Source organism: Leopardus geoffroyi, chromosome C3 (assembly GCF_018350155.1).
Source record: "Leopardus geoffroyi isolate Oge1 chromosome C3, O.geoffroyi_Oge1_pat1.0, whole genome shotgun sequence".
Lineage (NCBI taxonomy): Eukaryota > Metazoa > Chordata > Mammalia > Carnivora > Felidae > Leopardus > Leopardus geoffroyi.
This window is the reverse complement of record NC_059338.1, coordinates 49,818,662-49,835,370: the sequence shown is the minus strand read 5'-3', so window position 1 is coordinate 49,835,370 and position 16,709 is coordinate 49,818,662. Positions and strand designations below refer to the sequence as shown.

Below are 16,709 nucleotides of genomic sequence, written 5' to 3'. Positions count from 1 at the left end.
CTGGACACCAAATATCCCACACTCTATTGCTTCACACTGAGCCTGGGGAAGGAGTGGGAGGGAATGAGAAAAAGCATCCACATTTGGGAGTGTCTGGAGCCGGCTGGCAAGGCAGACTGTAGTGCATTCAGAGAGCTGAGTGATCGTCAAGGGGACAAGAATGGACAGTTCCTCAAGGAACTGTCAAGGGAAGTCCAGCAGTGAGGGTGTGATAAGGACTGGGGCAGGGTGGGGGACAGCCCAGGGACAGTCAGAAAACAAGCTCTGCTCTGGAGCCTGGGGACCAAGGGGTGGGGTTTTCCCTCATCCTTACCTTCATGCAGCCGCGCTGACCACCATAGTAATATTAAGTATAATGATTGCTGTTTTTGAGTTCTGATTATAGCCAATCACTCAGGTAGGCATTCTCCATATATAATTATTTCATTCCTTATCTTAGATAGGAAATTACTTCTCGACAGTTAAACTGGTTTGTTCAGTGTCACTCAGTCAGCAAAGGAAGCTGAACCTAGAGACTTCTGATGCTAGTTTGGGCTCTTTTCACAAAGCCACACCACCTCTCAACAAAGGAATGGCTTTTCAACTGTTTCAGACCAAGCTAAAAAGAGTATATGGTTTGGAACATCAAAAGACTAGAGCAGGAGCTCCTGACCATGGATCGTGGGCTATAAAGAACCACAGGCCTGTCTCCTGCTGCTGCCCAGTCCATGAAAACCCAGAGGGCTTCAGGGAGAGGTGACCAGGAATCCAGCTGGCTGCTTTGTGTTTCTTCCATCCTTGAGGCTCTTCTTGGACACCATTTGGTAGGGCTTTGAAGCTGCCATGGCTCCCATATGTCCCTCCCCCAGGATGTTCTCAGGTATCCCAATGACATCCCTGCTTGAAAGGGTGAACTACTGAGAAATTGAGATGAGATCATAAAGTAGGCCTATGGCCTAAAGAATACCGAGATACTGGTTCTTTGACTACTGGCTCAGCGGTCCCCCACCTGTCTACTGACAGTCAACCTCCAGGGCTCTGAGGGAACCACTGGGCAGGGTAATATAGGCCACTATCACTTGGCAATTTCTTAAAATGGAGAGGATCTTGCCCCAGAATAAATAACAAGAATGGTACTTTTTCTCATGAGAATATGCCCATTTGTTCATGCTGGAACTTGGTGTTGTATTTTTCAAATGACTTTAATATGACCATCAGTTATTCAAAGAATGCCTCTTGGGAGCCAGTTTTCTATGTGTGTGTGTGTGTGTGTGTGTGTGTGTGTGTGTGTGTGTGTGTACTATAAATATTTTGTATACACTCAACACTCACATTGAACATCCTTTATCTTACAATCACTAAAGTCCTCTAGAATTATATTTCATTGACTTCTCCCCTTCCTTGCTACCATAATAGACTGTCTACTGTATAATACCATTCCCATTATATCACTGAGGACATGGAATTGGCAAGCAAATGTTTGTAACATATCCTTTTATTTTATTTTTTTAAGTTTATTTATTTTGAGAGAGACAGAGCATGAGTAGGGGGAGGGGCAGAGCCTGCCATGGGGCTCAAACTCACAAAATTGAGATCATGACCTGAGACGAAACTAAAAGTCAGATGCTTAACTGACTGAGCCACCCAGGTGCCCCTGTAACATATCCTTTTAAAATATACCCTTTCGCGGTGCCTGGGTGGTTCCGTCAGCTGGGCGTCTGACTTCGGTTCAGGTCACGATCTCACGATTCGTGGGTTCCTGCCCCACGTCAGGCTTTGCTCTGACAGCACAGAGCCTGCTTGGGATTCTCTGTCTCCCTGTCTCTCTGCCCCTCCCCCACTCACTCTCTCTCTCAAAAATAAACAAACATTGAAATAAATAAATAATAAACATACCCTCTCCTGAAAACTGTTTGTAAGTGCAAGGCAGGTGGCACACCAAGGCTCATCAAGCAAGTAACCAAGGAAAGTGAGATATTTTTAGCCCATCCTTTTCCCCTGCTGACCCCTGGCCCTGTTAACTCAGGCTGTAAGTGAAGGGCTACCAAGCTGCCCATCTGCTTTGTCAGTTTCAGACATGGAGTCTGGCCCTTGGGTTAGTGGTAGTACTTGAGTTTCTTTTTTTTTTTTTTTTTTTTTTTTTTTTCAACGTTTATTTATTTTTGGGACAGAGAGAGACAGAGCATGAACGGGGGAGGGGCAGAGAGAGAGGGAGACACAGAATCGGAAACAGGCTCCAGGCTCTGAGCCATCAGCCCAGAGCCCAACGCGGGGCTCGAACTCACGGACCGCGAGATCGTGACCTGGCTGAAGTCGGACGCTTAACCGACTGCGCCACCCAGGCGCCCCGTTGAGTTTCACTAGCTATTGAGCTGGAAAGAAATATGTGGCAAGGAAAAATAGTACCTACACATAAAAGCAGAAAGCTATCATATATATGTGTGTGTGTGTGTGTGTGTGTGTGTGTGTATATATATATATATATATACGCACATATACATATATATGTATATATAGCTAATATAATTTATATGATATAATTATATTATATTATATTATATTATATTATATTATATTATATTATATTATATTATATATTATATTATATTATATTTAGTGCTCCCAAAAGAATTGTAGTGATTCCATTCTATCCAGACAGCCTTAGTAAAGGGCCTAACAGACAAATGCAACACCCAGATGCAGCCTCTGCCCAGTGAAACAACCAAGGATACAATGGGAAAGGCTCAGTTTGGTAGGAGAAGCTGACATCACCTAGGTCAAATCACGACATGCTTATTTAGAAGACCCAATTTCGTCCCTGTGGAACTCACCGTTTCTTGGCTGTTCTTGCCCAAAGAAGGATAAGGTACTGGGACAGAGGGAACATTGGACTTGGGCAAACAGGCTTGGCTGCATGTTCCGGATCTACCGTAGTGGTTAAGTCACACGCTTTCTCAGCTTCAATTTCTTCATCAATAAAATGGAATTCGTATCTTTCCCGTGGATATTCGTGGACTATTGTGAGATACAAATCAGAGTTGTAATTTATAAATTATAAAATGTATAAGGCCATAGAAGGAAATTTCCCTGCACTACAACTGGAAAACTATGTAATAGCTTTCAGGTTTGGAGGCAGATACAGACAAACCCATGCCTCTAATCTGCAGGATGTGTATGCAAGTGTGCTCATCCTGTGTTTGGCAACATTTTATAAATAGTCATTTGTGGATATGCGCTGTACACATGCAGGTCTTTCCAGGGAGGATATAATGCCACGTAGGAGGTGCTAGAGACATGTACAATACTCCATGTGAACATAGAGACTGTTTCGAATACATTTGTCACTATTTTGTTTTGGAGATTTGGATTTTGTCAGGGATAGGGAGGCAGGGATAAAAGCAGACAAGGAGAGAGAGAGAGAATATAGGAATTGGAACAACCCAGAAAATGACTTCAGGGTACACTTTTTCAGGCTAAATGTCTAAGGATCCTCCAACATGGCATATCCTAGGCCAAACTCAGCATTTTCCCAACCCTAGCCTGCCCATCCTTTTCTGTTCGCTGTGTCAGATGATGGCAGGACCAGCCACCCATTGTTCCAAATCTGGGCATCACCCTGGATTCCCCGATCCAGTTAATCCAAATCCAGTGACAGTAAATGTCTTTAAAATGTCCAGTCTCATGACTACACGTGGGGCCCTCTGTTGGCCTGAATTACCACAATCCCCTCTCAAAGCTCCCTGTTTTCTCCCTTGAATCCATTCTCCGCATTCTTGATTCCAACAACCACATCTGATCTCATCCCTTCTCTCAGGCTCCCACCTTCTTCTGTGAATGTATTTCTTGCCTTTCTCCCACACACATCCAGACTTTTCGGTCTTGCTTCCGAGTCTTTCCATATGTTCTTCCCTCAGCCTATAGGCACCTTTCCCCCCTTCCCCTACGTAAGTTCTTCTCATCCCGGTTTCCAGAAAACCATCCCATTCTCGCAGAGTGAATTCAGAGTCCCTCTCCAGTGCTTTCTGTTCACATCCCTGTTGACAGGATCAAGTATGGAGAAACTGAATAGTAAGAATTGGTTTGCCAACAGATTTCAAGACCATGAACACCTCTGAAGCAGGGCCCAGATCCTATTTCAGTTCTGTGTGTTGAGCACCCACAAAAGTGACTGAGCATAGGAGGTGCTTGATAACTCTGTTGATTTGGGTAGCACTGAACTGAAGTGGAACTGGTTTGGTTAGTCTGAAGAAATCAAAAGAAGCCTTGTTCTGACTCTACCCAACTCCAGAGGCATGCCTGCATTCCCCAGCCCAGCAAGTTGGTGACTGACTGGAGCCTTTCCATAAGTCAGCCCTCTCCAAAAAGTCATGAAACTTACTCCAAAGCTGGCCCAAATACGTTGTTTGCCCCAGTGAACCTGGCTTGTCTTCTCCAATATAATCCATCTTCGGAGGTTGGTGTTCCTGGTCCTAGACCCAGAAAGGGACTTGACAATAGTCCTAAAACCATCACTTCAACCTCTTGACAGCCCCATTGAATGTGTGTTTCTCAAATCAATCAATTAATGAATGTAAATAAGGTTTTGACACAGGCCCTATGTATTCTGCAGCATAAAGGAATAAAATTGTTCCCATTCCTTCCAAGCTCTGTTCCTTGCTACTTCAGTGGGGCTTGGGGGGGAGAGAGCATGCCTCTGCTATCAGTAAAGTATATGGATGGCCTTTGTGATAGCTATTTTCTTGACTTTTTTTTATGTGAGTGATAGTCTATATGGCCAAATTTGCCAGAAGTCAGGCCCTATTGTCTATATATATTGTTATATGAAACACAATCATTAAGATTTCTCGGGTTTTTAAAGTGTCACTTCACCTTTCTTACTGACCTGAATTGCCCATGTTAGGAGGTTGCATAATGCAGTAGCTTGCAAACATGGCCACAGGGCCTCATTTCTCCCTTTATTCCAAGCACTTTTCAATGTGACTTTTAGCTCCTTCCATCCAAAGGCAGTCTTTTTCCCCTTCCCTTGAATTGGTCTGGCCTTGTCATGTGCTCTACACAACAGAACACAGTGAAAGTCACAGTGAGCTAGTTTGGAGCCTAGGCCTCAAGAGACCTTTTGTGCATCTGCAGGACCCCTGCTAGTTCCTGCATGCAAACAAGCCCGGTCCAGCCTGCTGAGTGACACTGTAACTCCGTTCCAGTTATCCATTGCTGCATAACAAGCCACCTCAAACTCAGTGGCTTCAAACAATTATCATTCATTTTCCTTACAAATGAGCACTTTGGGCAGGTCCTGGCAGAGACCGTTCATCTCTGCTTCACATGGCATTTGTTGGAGCAGCTCGAAGGCTGGGGGTGACTCATCTGGGAGCTGGTGTCATCTAGGCGTTACTCATTCACCTGTCTTCTGGTTGATACTGGCTGCCGGCTGGGATCTCGGCTGGGACCATGGGCTGGACAGTCCTTGTGGCTGCTGGACTTCCTCACAGCATTGTAGGTGGGCTCCAAGAGTAAAGTCATGAAAGGAAGAAAATGGAAGCTGTCAGTTTCTCAAAGCTAACCCTAGAAATTGGCCCAGCATTACTTTTGACCTATTCTATTGGTCAAAGTTGTCACAAAGCTCTTCCCAGATTCAAGGGAAAGGGATAAAGGAGAAAACCATGATATCCCACTATAAAAAGGACATATAACATAGGATATATTGCAGTGGCCATCTTTGGAACAGTCTTCCATACCTTCGTACTCTAACCAACAGTTAACCAACTGCCAGACACACAAGAGGCCATCCTGAACCAGACACAGATACACACACACACATCAGCCAACTGGCCAACTGGCTGCAAATGCATAAGCACACTCAACCACATTTAGCTGAACCTGACTCAGATCAGCAGGACTATCCAGCTGCCCTGACAACTAATACTGGCCATAGACTTGTGAGCATTACTAGATGGCTATCTTTGTAAGCCATCAAGTTTTATGGTGGTTTGTCACACAGAAATCATCCTAGCTCCACCATCAACCAGCAAGTTAACCACTTTGCGCCTCAGTTTCCTCACTTGTGGATATACCTATGTCATAGGATTATAACTCATTAGTATTCAATGACATAACAGGACTTATGTGCCGAGCAAAGGGCTGGCAATGAATTCATATGTGACAGTTCCCTTCCCTTCCCTTCCCCACATATTCAAAGCTGTAATGAAGGTCACATTCTCATCACTCCCTATGCTGCATAAACCAAGGTCGTAGAATCTTGACTGTATGTCAATCTCAGTTCTGCTCTGCAGAAGGTGACTTTCAAAAATAACTCTCCTTACTAATCAATTAAACTAGTGAGAATTTTCAAAATCACTCAACTATTCCAGGAGAAAGGATAAAGGGCAGGACAAGAGGTGAACTGTATGATCCTCCTAATGAAAATTTCAAGGAGTCTTGGTTTATAAACACTGCAAAAATCCATTCTAAACAAAAACATCAGCTTTTCACTGTGACTTGGATATTAGCCAGCAATGAAGGAGAGATTGACCTGATTTAGGGTTGGTTGCACAATACGAAAAGTGATTTTTTTCCCTTTCCCTAGACCTAGAGCTAATAGCTTTGTTTGTGTCCCTGATCAACAGAACGTTGTGCTTGTCCCCCTTAAAATCGTAAAGTGCACAAATGGAACTTTGCTTATACTTAACTTCACATGCACTTTGGAGCTACTGCAGTTGACATAAACTCAACTAAATCAAGGGGTCCAGAATAAATTCATCACATTCTGATACTCTCTGTGCCTAAACTCCCAAGGGGAAGGAAGTGGAAAATACAAAAGCAAACGATGGTCAGTTGTCTCAACTTTTACCCCTGAGGATAAAAACATAAGCCTATATTTGCAGGGGAATTTGCATTCGGCAGAGGGCTGCAGGTGCATGATTTCCTTTTAACCTGTACAACAGCGCTGTGTGACAGCAGAGTGTTAATATTCTCCTTCTGTAGATGAGGACAGTTCTGTGATTTGACTACTTGTTTAATGGTCACCAAACTTTTAATGAACTCTCAAACTGGGGAGTTGGTTAGAAATTCAGATTATAAGGTTCTATCTCAGAAATTTGGACTTAATAAAGTGTGGGATGGGGCTCACAAATCGGTATTTTGAACAACCTAGATGGCCCGCTGATAACATTGCCTCAGCCTGATACTCTTCGTACCATGAAAAATCAAAGGATGATTTTTAGAACTCATGCATACAAATAAATCCTATTTTTTCATGGCTTGTTACTCTTGAGAATTTGGAAATACCATGGGTCACATCATGCCCTCTTGAAACATAACTATTACCTTCAGTGAAAGCCTCATAGAGCACAGTTAATGCATGAGGTTGGTGCTTGATCTGACTGCCAACACCACAGTATTTGGCTTTGGAATGCAGATTTTTTTTTCCAGTAGATTTGTCTTCCTAATTATGTCTGACTTCAGATAACATTAAAATTAAATTGCTTTTCCTTTTTCTTGGGCTCACACCAGGGCAGGGAAGAAGGAAAGCTGCTCCTTAAGTGTGCTAGATGGCAGAAAAAACAAATGACCAACTCAAAGAACTATAGTGATTATCCAGTCCAGCTTCTCGTTGACTGAGGTTGAGAAACAAAGGAATAGAAATATGAAAGGCCAAGACAATCCAGCCTTGACCAAAATAGTACCCAGCCATACATTATATAGCCCAATTGGCATTTGAAACCTCTGTGAGGGCAGTCTCAAGTTTTTCTTCTCAAAGTTAATCAACATTCTGCCATATTTGCCCACCCTCTCATGGAGCTAATAACTCAAATGGGACACTAGCAGCCATATAGCATAATTATTCCTATAGGACACTGTGTTGTACCTTTACAAATCACTATTATTGAATAGATATTTCTTGAACTGAAAGTTTCTACCCCTTTGTAAAGCTATCTTACTATCTGAAGATATAACCAAAAACTATTCTTATTGTCTTTGCACAGTAGATGCCCAATAGCTGTTTGATGGATGAATCATTGAACGAGGGCAAGGCAAGAACCATTTGGATGATCCAGACAGACTCACGTTAAGGGGAAATTCTAGAGAAGAGATAAGCAATAACAATTAACATCAAGTTGAATTAGATTAGCCAGGGAAAAGGGGTTTCAATGTTCCCTGGAGTTTATCAGGAAGGGTCTTGATGTTATGAGAACATCTAGAAAGCATAAGGTTACCATCACTTCCTCAGCATCTTGACCCTAGGAAGCAGAAAACGAGTTTTGCCTACCCAGTGGATCAGGGGGCATCCTACTCAAAGAGGTCCTCACTCTGCTGTGCATGTTAATGTGCACATTCACATTTTAAAGTACAAAGAGCTTTTGCCTTGATCCAGTGGCAAGGTCTCCAAACTTCCCTTGTTGCAATTCATCCTATAAAGCCTTACCCAATACAAAAACTCTTTTTTATTTTTTTTATTTTTTATTATTTTTATTTTTTCAATATAATTTATTGTCAAGTTGGCTACCATACAGTATACACAGTGTGCTCTTGGTTTTGGGGAGTAGATTCCTGTGATTCATTGCTTACATACAACACCCTTCTTTAATTTCACATCAATGAAAGTCATGCAGCAGAGGCTAACTAAATGCTCGCCAGTCCCCTTTTCCCCTCATGGGAATACAGGAAATCTACATTTCCTAGATTCCCTTGCAGTTAGGGTGGGACCATGTGACCAGGTTCTGTCCAAAGGAATATGAAAATAAATGATGATTGCCACTTCCAAGCCAGGTAAAATATCCCACAATCATCCACATTCTATAGCTTTGCTCATCAGTGAGGAAAGCTGAAGCCCCAGTGGAGAACATCAGAAAAGCCATAGGAAACATGGGAACCACAGGACAAAATGGGTCTAGACCCCCATATCAACACTGGAGCAGAGCCCTCAGAAGATGTATCTGATCTCCAGGAAGCCGTGGCACAAGGGAGAAGTAAGCCTCTGCTAATATAATCCGCAATGAGGTGTGGGGGGTATTGGTTACAACACACAGTTTGTGCTAACTAATATGGGTCACATCTTCATGACTCAAGAATTGAGTCTATAATAGGCATATCTATAAACCATGCAAAACAATATAATCAAAAGATGAAACAATCTTTGTGGAATTTTTTTCTCTCCTGGAGAAAAAGGAGATTTAGTAAACTACACACACACACACACACACACACACACACAAAACAGAGCACACTGAAAGTCACTCCCTCTATTTTGTAGAACTAAACACTTTCTTTGTCACACTTCTGTCTTGTTTGTATCTGAAACTGAGTCAGTTATTTATTTTTGTGACTATATAATCAAATCCAATCAATAAAAAATTTGAACTGCTGTCTGTTATTAGCTTGGATCCACTGGCTTTTTCTTACAGATGCTTTTTATTTGAAATACTCATCTTTGTATCAGACTCTTGGTGCCTCTAGGAGAAAAAAAATTATCACTAGATTTAGTAATACTAAGCATTTACTTTGCATCAAAGACACTGCTAGCATTGTCACGAGCACCCTAGGAGGTAGGTCCCAATTGACAGATGAGAAAATGGAGGCGGAGAAAAGTTCTACTTGTTTCCTGAGGCCACCTAGATCATAAATTATTTAGGCAGATTAGGATCTGTTCCCTCACACTATAGAATCTGCTCTCTTAACCACCTCAGCTTATTTTCTTCTTTGATGAGGGTTTGTGCGCTCATTTTCTCAGGGTTGTCTGTGACTGTCTCATAGTAACCACTTTCCTGGAGACAGAACTCCAAATTGGCTGTGAAGTCAGTTACTTTAATTATGCTCTGGTCACCTTCCTAAATGTAGCTCTGAATTGGCCCTTATTTTATTACTCTAAGCTCTACATATTTATGAACGTAACCGAGGTTCTTTTGAGTTATGAATTCTTCAAACTTTTCCAACTATTTTTCAAAGGCTTGGGGCTACTCATACCCCTTAATGACTTAAAGGGAAATTTTCCTTCCATTACAAATTTCAAGCCTGCTTACCTTTTTAAATATTTAATATTTAGGTATTATAAGAGCAACAGGACTATTTGATGTCCTAATTGCCTCAGGCCTTGTTTTCAATGCCTTTGTAGCAAAGGGTGATGCCAGAAGTAGCATCTATCCTGCTGCTTAGTTTAAAGAGCATCGAGACAGCCTGTCTGATGTGGGACCCAGGGTTGAACTCACGGGAATATGAAGGTGCAGACTAACCACCCTGTGGGGAGTCATACCCTGCCCCCCTCTCCCCACCACCTCCAAACACACACGCACACACTCACACACACCTGCTGGTAAAATGAAATCACAACACACATCCAGGGCAATATTAAAGAGAAAAGAAAGAAGGGCAGTGTGAGGCACAACCCCTTACCTACTTTTTCTTTGTTACTGGGGATTCCGCCAACTGATGATATTTATAGATAAAGGTACATCTGTCTGTCCATTTGTGTGTGTCTGTACAGAATGAGAAAATGGGGCTTTAGGCTAAAGTCTTGAAACACAGATATCACTTTGCAATGGTGTCAAATTTCAAAGGAGGGAAACAAATCTACTCAACCCTTAATCCCTTCACCCACATCAAGGTGTAAGATTGCACCATTAGAGACGAGTAAGCTATACGTGTGTATATGTGTATGTATGTATGTATAACGTAGATATATGCATAAATATGTATCCTATTGGTTCTAATTCTCTTGGAAGCCATGATACAAAGGGAACTGTTAATAACGAGGCCCAGACAACAAGCTACTGGGACCAGCCTGAGTAAATTGGGATGCATGATCTTCTTCATCAAAACCCAAGAGTTGGAGGAATGTGGAAAAAGGATTAGAAGTGCCAGGGAGGAGAGGGGAGAGAGAGAAGTCTGAGAACACTCCTTTTCCCTGACCATGGCCTCCTGCCTGGAATAAGCCTGAAGGGAAAGAAAGGGAGAATTTTTTTTCTAATGTTTATTTTTGAGAAAGAGAGAGATAGTGTGATCAGGGAAGGGGCAGAGGGAGAGGGAGACACAGAATCCGAAGCAGGCTCCAGGCTCTGAGCTGTCAGCACAGAGCCCGACGTGGAGCTTGAACCCATGACATGCAAGATCATGGCCTGAGCTGAAGTGAGACGCCCAACTGACTGAGCCACCCAGGTGCCCCAAAAGGGAGAATTTTTTATTTTACTTCATTTCGTGTCATGTCATGTCATTTCATTTTATTTACTTTATTTTATTTTTTAAGTTCATTTATTTTTGAGAGAGAGAGACAGAGTGTGAGTCGGGGAGGGGCCAGGAGAGAGAGGGAGACACAGAATTAGAAGCAGCCTCCAGGCTCAGCTATCAGCAGAGAGTCCAATGTGGGGCTCGAACCCACAAACTGTGAGATCATGACCTGAGCCGAAGTCGGACACTCAACCAACTGAGCCACCCAGGCGACGCAAGAAAACTTTTTATTTTAAAACAAAATTTGAGGGGCACCTGGGTGGCGCAGTCGGTTAAGCGTCCGACTTCAGCCAGGTCACGATCTCGCGGTCCGTGAGTTCGAGCCCCGCGTCAGGCTCTGGGCTGATGGCTCAGAGCCTGGAGCCTGTTTCCGATTCTGTGTCTCCCTCTCTCTCTGCCCCTCCCCCATTCATGCTCTGTCTCTCTCTGTCCCCAAAAAAATAAATAAACGTTGAAAAAAAAATTAAAAAAAATAAATAAACAAAATTTGAGTTTTAACTATAACATAGGATCAGAAATACTAATTTCCATCCGGAGATGATGCTGGCACCTTGAAGCGATGAGGGAGCCATTTGAGTTACTCTGGCTTGGACAGAAATGTCATAGGGCACGTCTATATTTCACTGGGTGAAGACAAGAAATCAGTCCCACAGAGTGGACTTCGGAAGTCAGTAGAAGAAAAATGCAGGTGACTACCTGACCTCCCTCCCTGGTTACGTGTATGCATATGTCCTTCTCCTTAGTCGGAAGTCCACCTGAGTTACACCCAGCTACCAGCCCCTGCAGGGCAAAGTCGCAACCCTGGAGCCTGGGCACATTCCTCTATTCTCCATACTCCAGGGGCAGCTCAGGTGGGTTCCATGACCTGGGATGAGCTCAGCCACAACTTGGTATTTTGGCACTCAGCATCAATTCTGCTCATACCCCAGTTAACATGATTAGCCCTCAGGGTATATAACTGCAAAATCTGTTGAACACATTCAACACGTACTTTACACATTCAGTACGTATTCATCAAGCATCGGCCTGTGCCTAGTGCTCCTGGATAGAGGTACAAATACAGAGCTCTGACTTCAAGAAACTTGCAATCGCATGTAAATATACATACACACACACACACACACACACACACACACACACACATATATATATATATATATGGAATACATATTCATATATATGAAATATATGATAACTGTCATAAATATCTTCTTATATTCAATATTAATCCTCTTATGTATCTTAGTCAACATATATTTTAAGTTCTAAGAACTCTGAATTTGACTTACTTGCTTTTCCAAACTTAACCCTGTAAGCTCTGTTCCCGACTATAAAAATCAGAGCAAAGACTAGTTATGTGGTTTAAGCGAGAAACCCAACATAAAACACCACAAACTTTAGATTAGGAAGACTTTTCTTTTAGTAGAGCTCAGAATATGTGCAAAACCCTTTTATTATGTATAGTACACAGACACACACACACACACAATTATTATATTTAGATTTTTCAGGTTGCATTTACGTGATCCACTTTTTTTCCCTAAATACTGAAAGAGGGCCTAAGGACTAAAACAAATTGCTCTTCCTAAGATATGGGAGTAGCACTGAAATTATCCTTTTGAAAAGCAGAGGACCAGATGGCCAATGTATACAATTCTTTGAAAACACTTAATTCTACCACTGAGAGCTCATGAAATGGCCTCAGATTTTCTTTCAGGAAGTGAGAGAAGATGAAACCAAGGGCTAATATTCTTAAGCACAAGATCTATGCGGCGAAGGAGGGAAATGAGGGGCCAAAGCTTTGTTCTGAGCTACAAAGTTCAAATGGCAGTCAATGAGGAGAGGACCAGAAGCAGATAGGGAGGTCCCCAGGGCTTCATATCAGATCTGAATGAGACCTCGTGGGCTAAGCCGGGCAGAAGGGACATTGTCCTAACCATGGTACAGGCTTTTAGCACTTACTGACGTATTTGGGGGAACAATGAGCACTGACGCACTCAGTTCCCTGCCACCTGCCCCTTGCTGTTCCCAGTAAGCTGCACTTTAGTTCCTGTTACAGCCAAAGCCAGCTTCCTTGTCACTGAAGCCGTGCTCTGCACCAGCGTTTCCAGAATTAAATCTGAGACCATCCAGAGACTGATTTCATAAAGGAAATGGGAGTGGGGGGTGCTATTGTTTTACCTAAAACTAAATGCATTTCCTTGCTCCCTGCCTGGCCGTTGGCTATTGTCCATAAAAAACCAGCAAATTTCCTTGAACAGATCTTTGCTTACCCCCTGTGAAGCCTCACTACCCCTGGCCCAAATAAACCAAATTACCCTCAGCCAGCTCAATGCCACTAGCAGCTGGCCCTCCCCCTCATCCCCATCACCATGTCTCATGAGAGTTTTCCAGCCTTGATAAGCCTTCCTTCCCTCAGAATTCAGTTAATTCACCTTTTCCCCCTCAAGGATACACATGGCTTCTGTCTCACAGACTATCCTTGGCACATCACTGGCCCACGCCTGTTTTGTACCACCAGAATCTCCTGAACTTTATAAGAGATGATACAGATGTAATTAAACCTGAATTCTACTCTCTCCTTGTGACAACTCAGCGGACAATTAATGATGATAAAAGAGCCTGCCAGCTGCTGTCTGACATACCAATGTGAGCTTCCAGCTCCAATGAAGATGGAGGGTGAAGGGCAGGTCCCTCTGGCTCCATTTCAATCTGTCTTTTATCTCACACTGGCTAAAAATTAACACTCACTTTGGGGAAATTTAGACTCTTTCTTCTCCTTTCTTAAAAGCACCAAATAGACAATCTGGGGTAATGCAATGTCTATGAGATAAACAACAACGCTTCCGGGAAGAGTAATTTAAGCTTTATCGCCAGGGATGGTAGATTCAAGCCTAAAGCCAGACGAGCGGGCCCTCAACCACTGACCCAGTAGAAGAGAGGATGTGCCCACCACCTTTTGGTCATGGTCATGGGAACGTATCAGTTGGGTATGGAGGGATTTTCATAGGGAAGACACTTCGTGGGTTTTTCCACAACAATGCTGTTCCCCCTGAAAACCAACTTTGATGTCATTTGTCCCTCTCTCTCCAAAATTTCAGGTTCGGTCACGACTGCCGCCTGGTGCAATAAAATGTTTGGAGCGAGACCAAGGCTTGAGGGAGACATGGGCTGTGGAGGGAGATGACTGGAGAGAAAATAATCAAAACAAGGAAGATGAGAGGGAATAAGAGAAGCCTGTTCAACACTCACACTTCAAAAACACGTGCTGAGGCTCCGTGGCAACAGAACAGCGCTGCTGGCTTCCCGCGTTGCTCTCTGTTTAACAGTTTGGTGTTTGGGGGACTTGAGAATCCATTTAGACAATTCCCAGAAGAAAAAATGCAAATGACTCATAAACATATGAAATAAATGTTCGACATCACTTGTAATCAAAGAAATGCAAATATAAAACAACAAGATAGCGTTTTCACCTACCAAATTAACAGAGATTAAAAGGAATTCTAGCCGTCAACGGAGGTGGTGAGATGGCCCATGTCTCCTTGCTGCAGTGCTAATTGGTACAACCTTTCTCCTGGGCAGTTTTGCAATAGGTAGCAAAAGTCTTAAAAATATTTATACTTCTTGGCCCAGTAATTCTCCTTCTAGCTTCTACCCTAAGGACATAAGCAGCAATGTGAGCAAAGATACGTACTAATGTATCATTGGGATGTTGTTTACAACAAGAAAAAGAAAAAAAAGTAAAATGTTATTTTGTTATTGAATATATAATATAAATAGGAAATACACAAATATAAAAATAGATTACAACATTCCTTCACTAATATTGTGCCACAGATGATATATTTTAAAGACTATCGATATAATATAAACCAAAAACACCAGTAGTGTATATATAGTGTGATCTTAGTTTTATGAGAAAAAGAGAGAAAAAATACATCAAAATATTAACAGAAATTATTTCTGTATAGGTAATTTCAGTGCATGTTTATTTCTTTTTGATACTTTTCTGTATTTTCAAAGTTCCCCATAATGCACATATGCTGATCAGAAAATGTAAGCAGCATTTTAAATGTGTAAATAAAGAATTAAAAGCACATTAGTCAGTATGGGCTTTGTAACAAACCCCAACGCTCAGTCGCTTGAAACAATAAAGCCTTGCAAGTCCACTAGAGACTTGTCCCCACGTTGTCTCACTCAGGAACAAAAACAAATAGAGCCTCTATCATTGGAAGCATCATGGTCACCATGACAAGGGCAAGGAAATGTGGGAAATTATAAACTGACTCTTGCTGACTTTCATCCAGAGGTGATGCATGTCACTTCCACTTATGCTTCATTGGCTGAAGTCAGTCATATGATGAGTCTTTTCTAACACAGACGGAAAAGCTCAATGCTACAATGTGCCTAGAGGGAAGAGAATCAGAAACATTTGTGAACAGAACCAATATTTACTACCCCCCAAAAAAGATCATTTTTTTTCTTAAGAATTAATTAGATGTCGGACTGAAAGTCTTTCCTCTCTGCTTCATTAGCCATCAAGATGCGACATTATGCATCATTCATAAAACCCTGAACAACTTGGTTCTGCCTATCAATTCAGCATACAGAACTTAGGTTATTTGAGGGCCGTCACTATTGCAGGCAAGAGGCTATTTAAAAAGGTAAACAAGCTGCAAACATACCAGAGCTACACGACAGAAACATCCTTTCTTTCCAGGGCTCATGGAGTAGCCAGGGGAATGTCAGCACTTTCCAGCCAGCATTCTAAACACAGAAAAATCAAAATAAGCCATGTTGGAAATGTCTCCCACCTTTTCTTCAATGTTGGAGAACAGCGCATATATAAATATATATATATACGTGTACACACACACACACACACACACACACAAAAGTTGTTAACCCAGTCACTGGGAACATTTTTCTAGTCAATATAACCTGTTTTCTTTTTAAATCTGTACTCTGCAAATATAAAAGATGAGAACGCACCAATACCAAAACACAACTATCAATGTTAAAGAAAATACCATTAAAATCCCCTGCACATACAGTTTATCATACTCCATTAAGTACCATTTTAAAATGTTTTTGTGCTAACAAAAAAAACTAATACGACTTTATGAATAACAAAAATGGAAGGCAACATCATTTGGACATTAATTCGCATTTGTTTTTTGAGATATATGTTTTTACCATGTTAAAAAAGAAAGCTAATTACATACATAGGTAGGGGCGCCTGGGTGGCTCAGTTGGTTAAGCGTCCAACTTCAGCTCAGGTCATGATCTCATGGTTCATGAGTTCAAGCCCTGCATCGGGCTCTGTGTTGACAGCTTGGAGCCTGGAGCCTGCCTCTAATTCTGTGTCTCCCTCTCTCTCTCTGTCCCTGCCCTGCTTGTACTCTGTCTCTGTCTCGCTCACTCTCAAAAATTAATAAACATTAAAATTTTTTAAAAGTTAATTACATGGAATGTTAGCTTGTAGCTTGCATTGATAGACCTCTCTAAAGGAC

The 16,709-nt window shown here is 42.1% G+C and overlaps 2 long non-coding RNA genes across 2 annotated transcripts; one reads left to right on the top strand and one right to left on the bottom strand.

Moving 5' to 3' along the window:
* Window positions 1-507: 507 nt before the first annotated feature.
* Window positions 508-15,293, top strand: LOC123585017. The gene is made up of 2 exons (XR_006705848.1): window positions 508-803; window positions 14,298-15,293. It is a non-coding gene; the product is annotated as an uncharacterized LOC123585017 (long non-coding RNA).
* LOC123585016 lies at window positions 10,153-15,965 on the bottom strand. Its single transcript, XR_006705847.1, has 4 exons — window positions 15,882-15,965; window positions 14,674-15,603; window positions 14,449-14,541; window positions 10,153-10,448 (listed from the first exon to the last, which is right to left on the bottom strand). It is a non-coding gene; the product is annotated as an uncharacterized LOC123585016 (long non-coding RNA).
* Between the last annotated feature and the right edge of the window lie 744 nt (window positions 15,966-16,709).